The sequence below is a fragment of the Danio rerio genome, chromosome 5 (genome assembly GCF_052040795.2).
Source record: "Danio rerio strain M-AB ecotype USA chromosome 5, GRCz13ab, whole genome shotgun sequence".
In the NCBI taxonomy this organism is placed as follows: Eukaryota; Metazoa; Chordata; class Actinopteri; order Cypriniformes; family Danionidae; genus Danio; species Danio rerio.
The window spans coordinates 16,865,001-16,880,866 of record NC_141025.1 but is presented as its reverse complement, the minus strand read 5'-3'; the positions used below and the strand labels follow the sequence as shown (position 1 = coordinate 16,880,866).

General features: G+C 33.1%; 1 protein-coding gene and 1 long non-coding RNA gene across 3 annotated transcripts in view; both read right to left on the bottom strand.

Moving 5' to 3' along the window:
* The window catches only part of znrf3 (zinc and ring finger 3), a 132,828-nt gene that overhangs the window by 109,105 nt on the left and 7,857 nt on the right, over positions 1-15,866 (bottom strand).
* Positions 5,632-11,515, bottom strand: LOC147843905 (uncharacterized). The gene is made up of 2 exons (XR_015491039.1): positions 7,110-11,515; positions 5,632-6,919 (listed from the first exon to the last, which is right to left on the bottom strand). It is a non-coding gene; the product is annotated as an uncharacterized LOC147843905 (long non-coding RNA).

Genomic DNA, 15,866 nt, shown 5'->3' with positions numbered 1-15,866 from the left:
GAAACAACAGGGGAGCAATTATATAGAAACCATGCGGAGTGAACAAAGGAACAAACCAAAATGATGATCCATCACAGAGAAGAGGGGGACTTTCTTAATATAACAAGAAACACAAATAACCGCCTGCATAAGCCAACCGGGTTTCCAAACATAATTTAGAGACAAACTTTCTCTGTACTCAAATTCTGACTTTTTTTCCTCCATGCAGACAGAAATAAAATGACTATAAGCATTATTATAGGCTAATGCCAATTGTTGAAAAGCTACTGTATATGGTTTATCTGTAAAATGTTAATTTATAATTGCAATTAATCCGATTTGATTTTGAAGTATTATTAATTGTAGTTAAAAAGGTATTAACATTACACTCAAAAATATTTGTGCTGCTTGTTTAAACTACTTACTTAAAATGAGCTGAATCAACAACTCTTGAGGTTTGTTTTGACAACTTAATTGTTAATGTTCAATCCACTTAAATTTGTAAACAAACCAAGTTAAGGTAATCGATTTGTGTTGGGGCAACATGAAGGAATTGTGTGGAAGCCATCATTTTTAATGTTATTAATTGCCGTAAATAACGTGCAATGTTATTTTATGTTAACTGCAAGAGACGGAAGTGAATAAGCATTATGTGTAATATTCCAGTGTATACATCTTAGATCTTACGTAATTGTCTCCTGGTGTGTAATGCGGTATACTTTGAACCCAATGTTCTTGAACTGAGGTAGTAGTTTGCATAAATGATAAGCTCAGAAGTAAGACCTGAAGCTCACAACATCGTGAAAAAGCCAATCATATAACTCAATATGAGAATAATTGCAAAAAATCAACAGCGGCAACCTCGATCTACCAGCGAGGACCATCAGAAATATATAAATTAAAATAAATAAATAAATAATTCAAAAAATAAATATAAATTTAAATAAATTTAAAATAATAAAAGTAAAAATTTTAATTAAATAAAAAAAATCAAATAATTTTATTAAGAATAAAATTTTAAAAACTCATTCAATAAAATAAAAATTTTAATATAAAATAAATAAGATTAAAATATAAAATTAAATGAACATTAAAGAAAAAATAAAATAAATGCAAACTAAAATAAAAAAATTCTAAAATATTTTTTATAAATATAAAAGATAAAATTAATTAAAATTAACATAACAAATAATAATTTAAATATAAAATAATCAAAAATATATAATAAAATAAAAAATAAATATAAATTAAAATAAACAAAAGATAATGAAAGAAAAAAATCTAACTAAATAAATAATCAAATTAATTCAAAATAGCATAAATAATTATTTTAATAAAATAAAAGTTTAATTAAAAAGGAAAAGAAAAGAAACAAATTAATAAAAAGATTTTTAAAAATTATATTTAATTTAAAAATCAAATCAAATTAAGAAAACTGTTATAAGACTACATCCAGTAAGTAAGTAAATTGGTTAATCTAAGTCTTATCTAAAAACAACAACAACAAAAAAAACAAGACGACGGAAGAGATGGAAGTGAATAAGTATTTAGTGTAATATTCCAGTGTATATGTCTCAGATCTTACATAATTGTCTCTCAAAAATCTATGACGGCAACATTAATCTACAAGCGAGGACCATCACAAAGCAGTTAAATCAATGTAAAAATACTGAAGGCTATAACAGTTCTGCACTTGCACAAATACCGCCAACTAAAAATGAAATTACTTTCGATATTTATGTTTTTCATTCCCTGTGATAAAAATGAATATGCACGTAACTATAAATGAATTAAAACCTACATTAGTCCATGTTACATCTAGGGATGGTGAACAACATGAAACGCATGACAATGTCCTTTATTTTAAATATCAAAAATGAAAAAAAAACAAAAACAAATTCACTCCCCTAACTACCCAACACAAAAACAAAAGTCACAAGGTTTCACAAATAAAATGGCACCAAACTTCTTACTATCCCAATAATATATATACCATTTACAGAATAGGCAACCACATTCAAGCGAAAATCCAAAAAATCAAAGTCAGCCGGCAAAAAGGACAAACAAGCCAGTGGAAGAAATTACCATAAACAAAGCTTAAAACTCAAAACAAACAGTACTCACACATTTCAGTGTTCACAACTATAACACATACAAAAACGCTGCACTATACTACATACATATGTTTCAACAACAAAACAAGATGGCCACCAAGGAAGTTGTGTCATGGCTTTTAAAACACTGTAGGCCAATCAGGAACAAGCAATCAGCTGGAAGTGGCTAATCAGATATATTTTAGGCAAAGTAGAGAAACAGATGAGACAAGACAACCATACAGTTGTAACAGTCCTTTATCCATTCCTCTTCGAATTACTGAAAAACATGTTAACCTTCATTAACTGATGAATCAATCATGTTAAACACTTAAATGTTGACTCCAAAACACCACTTACGATGTGCTCATACATGTAGTCAAGCTATCTTAGTTTGTTGAAACTAAAAAACAACAAATGATACACTTAGCCCTGGTTCATAGTGTTTATGCAGTTACATTTAAAACCAACGAGGACATGTCATTATTTTACTAATTGTGCGAAAAGTGGCTAATTCGTACAAAGTCCTACAATTTAATTTATATTAAAAAGTATCATTTTTGGAAGGAGGCAAGGCACCAAATTCCATCCCTAAACCCAACAGTCAATGGAAGATGAGCAGATACTAAATGTATTTATAAGATCATACCAAAAAAATCCATACTATTTAAACATTAAATCAAACAACAAATTGCCTTGAGATGGTGTTAGAGCTGGACTATTTGGCCTAAAATCAAAATCTCAATTAATTAAACATTTTAAGTCTATTACGATTAATGAACGATTTTTTTTGTTTATTTATTTTATGTTTTTGCCCTCATAGTTTCATACAGTAAATATGCTTACTTAATACAAGTGAGAGATTTTTGAATGTAGGCATAACCTGATTTTAAAATAACTGAAGTAAACACACACTGTTTACTTTCTATTATTATTTATTGAACATTAAGGCTGAACAACATTACCTAAAACGCGGCTGTCCGCACCACTCTTTTTTTTTATGAGATGCATGGGTATGCGAAGGCTGCGCCACACTGTACACGTGCCCTTGGAAGAAGTATAATATCATAAGTATAAATCATAATATAATAAGTATTGGGGCTGGGCGATTTGGCCTAAAATCAAAATCTCGATTAATTGAACATTAAGCTATTATGATTACTGAAAGATTATTTCATTGATTTATTTAATGTTTTTCCCCTTATGGTTCACTGATGTACAGTAAATATGCTCAATTATTACAAGTCAGATTTTTGTATGTAGGGTGGATTACTTGATTTAAAAATAATTTAAGTAAACACTATCTACGATTATTTTGAGCATCAATGTAATTTAAAAGTAAAAAAAAAAATGTAAAAAAAAAAAAATTGACCCAGAAAATTAGATTGATTATAACTTTGAATGTCGATTTCCATTACTTTTCAATTAATCACCCAGCTCTAGATGGCGATGTTTAAAACCAAAACTAAAGATGCAAAACAAGAGTTTATTTTAGTTTAAGTTTATTTTTTATCTTAACTATCCAACCCTCTAATACAACCCTACATGCTAGGCTAACCACGCATTTGCGTACAGGTGGTGGTATCAAAATGGCTACAATTTGTATTTTGAAAATTACGATCGCAATATATATGTTCGTGCCTAATATACGATAGCCAGAAAGTGATTTGTTTTTTTTCTAAATTGTTCAAATTTTGGTATTTGATATAAACCAAGCAAAGAGATATATAAATTATATTATTATTATTATATCATATATATTATATAAAATTTAATGTAATGTGTGATATGAATTAAAAGTTATCATAAGCGAATAATTTCTCAACTCGAATGAGTGGCGGCTTGGACCTGGAAACACTATTACATACGTCACCAACAGATCACCACTTAAAAAGCGGATGAAATTAAAAATAGTTTTCTTTAAAAGTTTTTTTTAGATGTTAGTGTAAGAATTTTTAGTTTTTAAGATATCTATATAAGCTAGTGTGCCCCATAACATTTAGGAAATATAAAACAGACAATAAACATGTAAAGCTGGTTTGTCAGTTCCACCTAAATGGATCAACATTTTTATTCACATTACCTCATGCTTCAGTTTCTTAAATCATGACCAATCAAACGCTCTCTAGACACTTAAAATGAACCTTAAAATGAACTGCAAGAACAGAGTTTGTTTTAATCGAAGTGTGAAGACACCCTATGACTTGATTTTAATTATTTTCTGCTTGAATGAAGTCTATGTCATCCAGTCATGATCGAATTTGCTCGAAATAATGCAAAAACAACCAATTTTCACTTTTTGTGTGTCCAAATAGTGTTTTTATAGCGTGGGACATATGATTGTCAACATCTCAAAAAATGTGTTTTGGTGTTTCGAGAACCTTCAAGTTGCAGGACTTAAGTCATACAGTGGATTATTCAAGTCTTGGATGGGGCCTTAAAAACCGAAAAACAATAATTTAAACCTTTTTTCGAGACCCCTAGTCTTCAAGAAAGGAAAGAGTCCCTGGAGAGCAAAGAGGAAAAGGAAACATATGACCAAGTGCAGCAGAGGAAACCCTTCGAGTCGACACTAACTAGTTAAACAGAAAGAGGGAAACAAGAAAAGACGGCCAGTGCCACACAGTCAGGGTATGACAGAGTGTCTAATGGCGTGCCAGACAGTGGTAAGCACAAGGACACAACAGACACTGAATGAGGGGAAGACGGAAAAGCAGAGATTGAAGGAAACAATGGTTCTGCGTTTTGGACTCAGTCGTTCGTCAGCACATTCCTGGAGGACAACAAAGCATGCCTGAGCCCCCGTCTGTGAGTCCAGAGCATTGTCATTGAACCATCTGCACCGCCACTGCTTTTGGAGCGGGAGAGAGTAAAGGGAATTTTCACACCTGGCTCGTTGTTTAGGAACGCAATGCGTTTTCTCAAACTCAATCTTACAAGGAAACGTAACGATTTTACGTAGTTGCTAATTTGTGCAAAATCATAAACTGTAAAAATATTTGTAAATTAGGTTTTCGGCCTTTTGTAATTAATGTTTTTTTCCCCTTGTTTATTTATGCTTTTGAATGGGACCTTGATCTTTTCCTTGAATAACTTTTAATCTTTAAAAGTTTGAAACATTGACTTTTATAAACATTTTTAATCATTTAAATCGATATATTGTCTGGGTTGATGTTGAATATTATGGTACAAAGACCTGGTAATAAACCGTCAGTACATTTTCTGCTATACAGACTTACTTCTTATACATTACATTATTCCAAACAACTAAAATGTCAATTAGTCACTTTGTTAAGCTGTAGAGGTGAATTTTCAATGTCAAAAGTCGACAGAGATCAATATGTCATAATGTAATTCACAAAATTTAGACTTTATAATTTAAATAAACAAATATTAAAATCCAAACCCCTAGTACTATATGAATGATGTTGCCTCACCATTTGAAAATAGTTTATATATATCCCCAAATAGGGACCATATTATTAAACATTTTACGAACCATTACGTTTTAAAAAACATACTTGTACTCATTAGTACATGAAGATAGAATATAATGTAAGGTTTTTTTTTTTGTTTTTTTTTTTAAAGCAAAGGCTTGATTATTATGTTTGTATATATAATATGTTCAGGTATTCCATGAACAGCTGCAAAATATGTAGTTTCAGCATCGATATCACAATTAGGGTTGGAAAATTTAATTATCATTAGAGACGTCCAGATCCGATCATGTGATCAGAAATCGGGCTCGATCATGCGATATAAGACTCGATCGGAATCGGACGTTACCTCCTGATCAGGACTCGAATATATAATGTATATTATTAGTTAAGTTATCCAGTGGCACAGAGTTAGTCCTCTTTCTTGACTTCACATATAATCAGCAATGCGTGCGGCATGACTGTGGCATGACTGATTGTTCAAGCTACCTCACAGAAGTGCTCTGTTTGTTAACAGAGTTGTTGAATGTTAAAATAAAGTAAATTAAATAAAACATAAGGAACATCCTGGATCTGTTTCTTCGCCCTTCTTTATTCTTTATGTATTACATAAGTATCGGATCTTGTTTCGGTAGATAAGCATGATAAAAGGCCTTTAATTTATTTATTTTACATTAGTGGGCAGATTTGATTCTGTGACCTCATTTTTTAGAAAAGTTTAACATCTAAATATTCATATACATGAAGATAGAATATAATGTTAGGTTTTTTTTTTTGTTTTGTTTTTAAAGCAAAGGCTTGATTATTATGTTTGTATATATAATATGTTCAGGTATTCCACAAACAGCTGCAAAATATGTAGTTTCAGCATCGATATCACAATTAGGGTTGGGCCGATAGACGACAGACACCACGATGCTGAGCCGGCATCGCAATCCTCCACCCCACCCCCATTGCAAATCCGCTTTCGAAAAATAAACACTCAGACCCTGTTTACACTAATAGGTCTTAGTTATTAAATGGCATTTTAGAATTAAAACAATCCACATCCACTTTGGCGTTCAGCATTTCTGAGCAGGCCTCCTTTCAAACTTCCCTTGAAAACTAACATCACGTGACCCCACACACACACACACAGACTTCATAATTTGTTATGAATTATTCATAATTAATTCAACGCAGTCTATGACGACGATGCCATTGTCCTTCGCATTGTTTTATATTAGACATCGCACAATGCCAAACTAGTCGACATCGCCCAACCCTGATCGCAATGTGATCATTCGCAATAGTCACACCTTAAATCATTCTGCAAAGTAATTAGTTCAATTTATTTAAAGCTTTAAAAAATCTTTGCTTCTCCAATCGCTATAATTGGAATAAAATCCAGGTACATCAGGGGTGTCCAAACTCGGTCCTGGAGGGCCTGCATATTTTAGTTCCAACCCCAATTAAACACACCTGAACCAGCTAATTAAGCTCTTTCTAGGCATACTAGAAACTTACATGGAGGTGTGTTGAAGGATGTTGGAGCTAAACTATGCAAGACACCAGCCCACCAGGACCGAGTTTGGACACCCCTGAGGTACATAAGGGGTACGCTCTAACCAGAGATAAAAGATTACTTGCATCTGACAAATTTTGGGGAATTCAGAAATATTGGCAAGCAATCCAAGATGAAAGTTGGATAATTCTAGCAGCTTTAATCCTCATTTCTGAACAAATCAAATGATTATGCATGTGAAAACACCCTACATAAAGTTATTATGACTCATCTGCCATACGACTACTTTGTCAGCTGATGGCAATAGTTACTGGTTTGGGAGTCTGTCCTTCAAAAACCCCTACATTTGAACACTTCCAACTCCAATTTTTGTAGCGTAACCATAGCAACTGGAATGATGAGCGGTGATAAGCTAATCAATCTGCGTTGTCAGTCACCGTCAGCACCGCGCTCGTCTCTCAAGTGAACATCCAGTCTCTGTAAATGAGCTTTGATGAGTAAATCAATAGGGAGTTCAAGGAGAGAGCAGAGTAATCGCTCAAGCCTTTGCAGAAAGCAAGTAAAAGAAAGTCTCGTCACGGAAATCACAATAAGAGAATCCATATGTGGATCTTTATTGTGGGCCACGAGTGAAATAGAGTAGGCAATTGGAATTTTTGACAGTTCTTTAAAAGAGTTTTGGGTTATTTAATGCTTAATCTAATAGCTAGCATGAAAACAAAGTGCTAAGGCTCTGTCAGATCAAAAACAATACCTTTAATGTAGGGCTAGGTGATACACCAAAAACTTTAGTTGACAAAATAAAAATTTAAACCCTGTTTTATATCAGTAAAATTTAATTATCATTAGAGACGTCCAGATCTGATCATGTGATCAGAAGTCGGGCTCGATCATGCGATATAAGATTCGATCGGAATCGGACGTTACCTCCTGATCAGGACTCGAATATATATGTATATTATTACTTAAGTTATCCAGTGGCACAGAGTTAGTCCGCTTTCTGGACTTCAAACAGAATCAGCAACGTGTGCTGCAAGACATCACTTAGTTGCAGAGATGCTATTGGTTAAATGCTGGAAAACTAGAAAACGTAAGCAGCTTGAAGCGGAAAGCGCGAGTATGTCTGCGGTCTGAAGGTATTATAAAGTTGATGACGACAACATTGCAAAAGCAAACAAGAGTTGTTGAATGTTAAAATAAAAGAAATTGAATAAAACATAAGAAACATCCTGGATCGGTTTCTTCTTCGCTCTTCTTTATTCTTTATGTATAAGTATCGGATCGTGTTTCGTTAGATAAGCATGATAAAAGGCCTTTAATTTATTTATTTTACATTAGTGGGCAGAATTGATTCTGTGACCTCATGTTTTAAAAGTTTAACATCTAAATATTCAGGCTGGGTTAGGATTAAAATAAGCTATTAGATTATGTAGTATTTAGATCAGGTAAAAGCAAGCACATCCTGATTTCCATGGTAAAAAAGTACTGTATTGTTTCTACAGAATTAGTTTTATTCTTCTTTTGGCAAGTTTGATTTTTTATATTGGCTGCAAAATAATCGTTATTGCAGCTCACAAAATCTGGGAGCTCGAAGTCCCGAGGCTATTGTTTTTTTTTTCAGTTAGGCTACCAAAAAACGTGCCTAGCAGGATATATAGCCTATCAGGCACGCTGTTGATCAATTTTGGTAGCCGGACTGAAAATACAATAGCTTCGGGCTCCTAGATTTTGTGAGCCCTTCGCAGACATACAGTTAAACTTAGAATTATTAAGAGCAAGGAAATTTTTACAGTAAAATATTATCATCTGATAATATTTTTTCTTCTGGGGAAAGTCTTATTTGTTTTATTTCGGCTAGAATAAAAGTAAATTTACATTTTTTAAACACCATTTTAAGGTCAAAATCATTAGGCCCTTTAAGCTATATATTTTTCAATAGTCTACAGAACAAACCATCGTTATACAATAACTTGCCTAATTACCCCGTAGTTAACCTAATTAACCTAGTTAAGCCTTTAAATATAACTTTAAGCTGTATAGAAGTGTCTTGAAATATATCTAGTAAATTATTATTTACTGTCATCATGGCAAAGATAAATCAGTTATTAGAAAGGAGTTATTAAAACTATTATGTTTAGAAATGTGATGTAAAAAAAAAGGTCTTCTCTCTATTAATCAGATTTTTTTTTTGTCACATTTGACCAATCTAATGGGCCCTTACTATATCTTTATCCCCACATCCCCAGTACTTGCTGCTTTGCTATTGACTGGAGCGGCCCAAAGGTAAACCCAGAGCTGAAAACAAATACTAATGACAGAACATATCACTATATAAATAAATGACTTAAAAACATGTTTCCAAAACTTCAAAACGTAGTGCTGTCAATAAAATAATCGTTACTATTTTATCACCCGCCTATTCCAGCAACATGAATAAGGTATTTATAATAGGACAAAAAAAACAAATAAACATAAAAGCATATTATACTGGAACCTTATTAGTATAATGCTAAAGAATTTTCAAGATTGTTTTACCTCGCTAAACTTAACAAAACAAACAAAACGTGTGTTTGTTTGTTTTTTAAAGTTCATCAGAGTGAGGCAGACAGTGGTAAAAGAAAAAAGAAGAGACAAAAACAGTTTAATCTTTTTCTACTCCAACGAAGGGAGAAAAAAAGGGCAGCCTCAAATTACTTTGGCAAAGCTATGAAAGGAGACGGGTTAGCGGTTTGAGTAGATAGGTCTTAAAATACAGCTGCCGCCACAAAACCAATAAATGGAAAAGTAGTCGTGCAGCACTTTTAACCTTTTAAACCTACAGTTGTTGAATATTGCTACTGTTGCTGTGGACAGGGAGGGGCCCCCGTGTTTTTCGGGTCCCCACTGTCTTGTTGAGGGCCATTCTGGACTCCCATGGTTTCAGTGTGTGGGAAAAGCATGCAGACTCTTTGGGCTAAACCAAGCTCTCATTATGGTCCTAATTTAAGCGCACGACTAGAGCAAGCACTGAGGAAAGACACCGTATCAATCACACCACAGATCGTGGGCTGGCTTTAACAGATTTTGCAAGATGAAAAGAAAAGAAATTGCACAATATATTCATTTAGGAATGAACCCAGACCTCAGATTCTTAACATGTCAAATACAGAAAGTCGCCTTATGCTCTATTAAAAGAGTAGTTGTTGACTGAATATTCTCATTAAAATGATTGTAAGCCAAAAATGTAAAGTTAAGGTCAAGGTTCCCAAATTGGAGTCTTCTGCCAATACAAAAGATGTATAAGACGTAGAAAAAAAAAACTTACGACAAGCCATTAAATTATTAGAAAATACTGCACTTCAATGGCCATTGATGCAGTAACTGATGCGGTCCAAATCTATATGAAACTATATTCAGCATACTTTAGAATTAGGACTGTTGCGATAGGGTTGCATGATATTGGAAAAAACTGACATTAAAATGTTTAGTTTTTCTGCAATTTAATTTGCAATGTTAATATAATTTCACTAGATGACTTTATTTGGAAAGAAGAAGTACAGAAAAATCAATAATCGAAGGTAAAATAACAATGTCAAACCAAATAATCTTTATAAAAGTGACAAACTTTATAATTTTTTGTGCGTAAATGGTTTAATTTCACTTGAAAATGTACAGTCACCAGCTTTAAAATTTCACATTATTAGAGTTAAACTTTGTTAGACTTCACAAATCACATCTTATGAACTTATTATTTATATGCCCAACTTGACATTGCAGATCTTGCGAAATGACTATTGCAAATTCGCACTTTGTGATATCGATGCTGAAATGATACATTGTGCAGCCCTATATTATGATATAAAGATTGCTATTTGTAAAGAATGCATCAAATTAAGACTGATTGGGATGATTCTGTAGGCCAGAGAAAATTACATAAAATATAATAAATTACAAGCATAGATAAACACAATAAAGCAAAAGTTTAAGGTGTAATAAACAGAGCTTTATGTTTTTTTGAGGAGTCGAACTTTATTTAGAAATTGAATAATCAAAAATGTAAAAGAACACTGTGTAGTCTTCATTGTATAAATAACTCAATAATATTACTCTTTAATAAAATTATACATGGTGCAATTTCCTGAGCCGGAATGATTTAAACTTTCTTGAAAATGGTTCATAGTCACAGGCCAACATGTCCAAATGATTCATTTCCACTCCATTATGGTTAAACTCTGGAGTGACTTCATAAATCTCGTGTTCAGAACAGTGGCTCCTGGTCAACTATAAACCCAATTTGACATTGCAGATCCTGCAATGTGACTATTGTGGATGCACACATTGAGATATCGGTGCTGAAACTATATATATTGTGCAGCCCAACTTATAATGCTTACCAGCCAATCAGAATCAAGAATTTAAAGAACTTTGGGTTCCAAAACAAAATTTCATGCCACTGATTTTCTTCTCAAAATACTGTATTTGTGCTCAAAAGAAAAACCAAGTCATACAAAATTGGAAAAAAAACATCACCAGATCAGTTTCAAGATATTAAGGCAAAGCTACAATTGTTTTTTTTTTTATTTATATTAATTTATTTATAGACATTTTTAAAGGAATACATTTAAAAGCAATAATTACAATACAGTCAAACCGTGATATTTTTATAGAAGGTTGTCATACTGTCAGAATCTTATACCGGCCCATGCCTAAAAACGACAACTCTATAGAACACAACCAGCAACCTAACCAAACCAAACTCCCCCCAAAAATATTCTACCTGAAAAACAAACACAGAGCAAAAAATAAATAATGAAATAAATACATTTCCACTCATTTCTATTTTGGTCTCGCAGTTACCCAGCCTCAACAGGCAGGAACGAACATGACTATACAATGAAGCGCCACCCTACTTTCCCACATCCAGTTCATAAAGAGAGCCGTGTCTGAAAGCCACCAGACTGAAGCGTCAGTTCTCCTGCAGGAGGTGATAAGGAGAGTCATCCATCAAGGTATTTTAGGTCCGTCATGTGCAGATATGACACTACAGTTCTGCCTGAGAGAATGTGGAGATGCCATCATTCTAATGCCGGCATGACAGCATGTCATCGCCTGTACTGTCAGCTTTCGCACAGACCGTTTCACTCAGCTTCTGTTTATATAAGCCACTTTCAGCAGTAATGGTCATGAACTACACTGTGATGATCGTAGTTATGATGGTAGAGGAAAGATAACTAAACCAGTATGGTGTCATACACTAAGCATTTGGTGTGACGGTCATTATCTGCATGAAAAATGAAAGACAGGTGCAGGTTAAGAAAAATAAATAAATTAAATATGGCAATCTTAAATATTATAGCAGTTAGGGCTGTGCAATTTGGGGATAATATCTAAATTGAGTTTATTTATTTTTTTGGAAAGATATTTTGATTTTGATTTGCAATTTAATTTTGTAGCCAAACTTCAACTTAATAATCTGTATCGTAGCTTCTTGCTGCTAAATTGAAGTGAGCGTTCATTAAAAAAAGGAACTGAAAAGATATTAACTTGCTCCAACTTTTATTCAAAATTTCTTTTTAAATATTCAGAAATTTTTTTAAAAATTCTCTCGAGCTTTAGTTATGATGTTAGTTATTTCCTGGTGCCTTCGTGATGTTTTTTTCACATGGTGTAACATCTGTAAACAACTCTGAAATTGTACTTTTCTGTTGCTCGCTGCTAGATTGAGCGTCACTGGCAATACTTTTAGTTGACTTTTTAGCAAGACACTCCTCATATGGCCACCTGTGGTGCTTTTTAAGGTGCTTGCTATTGTATTGCTTCATGCTCTGGCAACAATTCTGCGACAGCTTTTACAAATTACCAGTTTTTGTTTGGTGTCTGTGACTTTGAAACCAAATTAGTCCCATATTACTAATGTTTTGTTTTTATTTGATATGAATTTGTCTATTAATGCTTCCGAAGTGGCAAACACTATCATCCCACTCGTCCACGCTTTCCTGTTTGTTTGTTTTATTGTGGGTGTTCCACATAGATCGATTGTGCAATTCTGATTGGGCAGAACGAAAGTGTGCTTACGCAATTGGCTAGTAAGACTGTCACAGCAGTCATGCATTTGCTCTGGGTGGGGTAAAACATATAATACATATACATTCATATTGCAGCCTCTTGCGATTAGCTAATCGCAATGTTTCAAATCGCGATTGCGATTCGATTAAATGGCACAGCCCTAATAGGAGTAGTTCAGGGTTTTACTAATTAGGTACACTGTAAAAAAAAAAAAAAAGCTCTGTTACACACAATTCCTTTATGTTGTCCCAACACAAACTGATATGGTTAACTCAATCGTTTTCTCTCATTTAAGTGGACTGAATATAAAACAATTAAGTTGTCCCATTACAAATTGTGTGGTTTCTATACATTTTAAATAGGCAGTTTGAATGAGCAACATAAGTCTATTTTTCTTTAACCCCTCAACGATCACAGCCACTTTTTAAACATAGACATGAAAATGATACATTCAACTCAAATGATTGCAAATCTTCGACGCTTCAGTACATAGACTTGATCTTGATCTCAAATTAAAGATGTCATCCAATATGTCATATGGTATCTAAAGTGAAAAAAGTTTGTCTTGTTTCTCTTACATTTCAAAGCAAAACCAAGATTACTTTATTTCTTATGAAGATGAAAACAAAATATTTGTACTTGCTCAAAGATTAACATTCTTTTTATATATGGATCTAGAAACTAAGCATTTTTTTTATTTTGATAATAATTATTCAATCTCTGTACCTAACTAAATACTGTTAGATTCTCCGGAAACTGTATTTATATTGCAATATTTATCGCAGAAAAATAAAATATCGCAATATCGGACTTTTCCAATATCATGCAGTCCTAAAGAAAATGTATGTGCCTTTTTGTTTATGAAAATTAAAAAAATAAAACTTCTATATCATATTACATAAAATATATAGTTTACAAAACCTGTTTTAAACTAAAATTGACAGATAAATCACAGCCAAATAACTGAAATTCCAAATCTGAAGCTGAAAATATGAGATTTCACTAAGATTTTGTTTGACCGCAGTAGTTTTAATCAATTTACACTTCCAACACAAATAAAACCATGGGAAAATATGTATTCAGAAGTCTAAAGCCTGATCTCAATATCTGATTATATTGTCTCTGCCACATATACATCTTGAGATGCACCGACATGCACATTTATGTTGGTGCTAAATTTTAAATAACAAAATTAACAAAAAAAAAAAAAAAAAAAAGCACTTTACAAGACCTTTAAAACCCTCATACTCACCAAAGCTGCACCGGTTTCATTAACATAAATAAATAAATAAATAAATAAAACTGTCATATTGTGAAACAACAGTTAAATATAAAGCTAAAATAGTGACTAGAAATCTTGTACAGACTCCATTTAAATGGAAGCGTATAATCATATCTTATATCATTACAAAAAAGCATACAGCATTAGGATCAATAATAGATTAGATTAGATTCAACCTTAATGTCATTACACATGTACAACGCAACGAGATACAGTTTAGTTCTAACCAGGATAGCAGCAAGTGCAGGATATAAAGCAGTGGTCCTCAACCACCGGGCCACAGATCGCTACTGGTTTGTGGATCAGTTGCTACCGAGCCGCATAAGAAATCCTTAATTATTTCAGTTATATTTATTATCTGAATGATATTTTATTTTGAAAAAGGACCGTGTTCTCTCGCTTACATCTCGGTCACTTGAGCTTCCAAATGCAGCAAAATAAGTAAGAAACTGACGTCTTTGGAAAGTTTCTATGCTAAGGTGAAAAGGCAGTGAAAAGGACCTGCAAACTGCCAAGAAATTTGTCAAAAAAATAAAAAATAAATAAATCGGGTAAATCCACCACGTCTGTGCAATAAGACCAATTGCTCTAGATCGCAAATGACTTTTAAATGTTGCATCTTTTCTAGAGTTTGCACAAGTTTGTTATCACCAATGTAGGTGCGCGGCTTGCTTTATTGCAAGTGCTTTATTGGGTGCCCAACCTCAACCCCAAACAAGGAGTTGACCAGTCCGCGGTAATAAAAAGGTTGGGGACCCCTGATATAAAGTATAAATGCATAAATATAAAAAATGCAATTATAGAAAACCTATGGTGATATTTACAGATATCAAAATTACATACAGGTTGTATTATCTATGAACAGAAACTTACAATTGATGAATACATGTTGCTACTAACAATCAGAGGTGTGCATACAGATATTAACAATTACAAATGTATATGTACAGTGGGTGAGTACAATATCATTAAACAACTAAAAAAAATCAATCAATTGAAAACATTCTAATGACACGAAGAGTCAAAAAAGTCTGTATGCACATATCATGGACAGCCTAATTAAAAACTATTTCACAAAACATGTATACATAACCCCCTTTCATTCCCTTAAAAACCTTTTTAAAGGTTTACCGTAGCAAAAGAAAAAAGTTCCCCTGGTTGGGAGTCGCTAGACTACAAAACCTCAGAGCATAAAAGACAAAGCTATCAAAACATTCAGCAGACCTTCATTGTTTGAGCGTGCACCATTGCACGTATAATGATCCAGACTTCAACTTTAACAACCCTTCAATCAACAAGCCCTTCCAGTTCACAAAAACAACATTTCAGCCAATTAAATGCAGTAGCAAGTCAGGTATCCGTATATTAGGCTACTTATGATAACCTCCACTTCAGCTACGAGACTGCCAAAATCAACAGAGTACAGCAACATTTCAGCTTAACCTTTTAGCCTTTGACTTAGCAAAATGAAGCTAAAACAGTCAAAGAGTTCCAATTCAAGTGATGAATGCTTGTAAAAAAAAAAA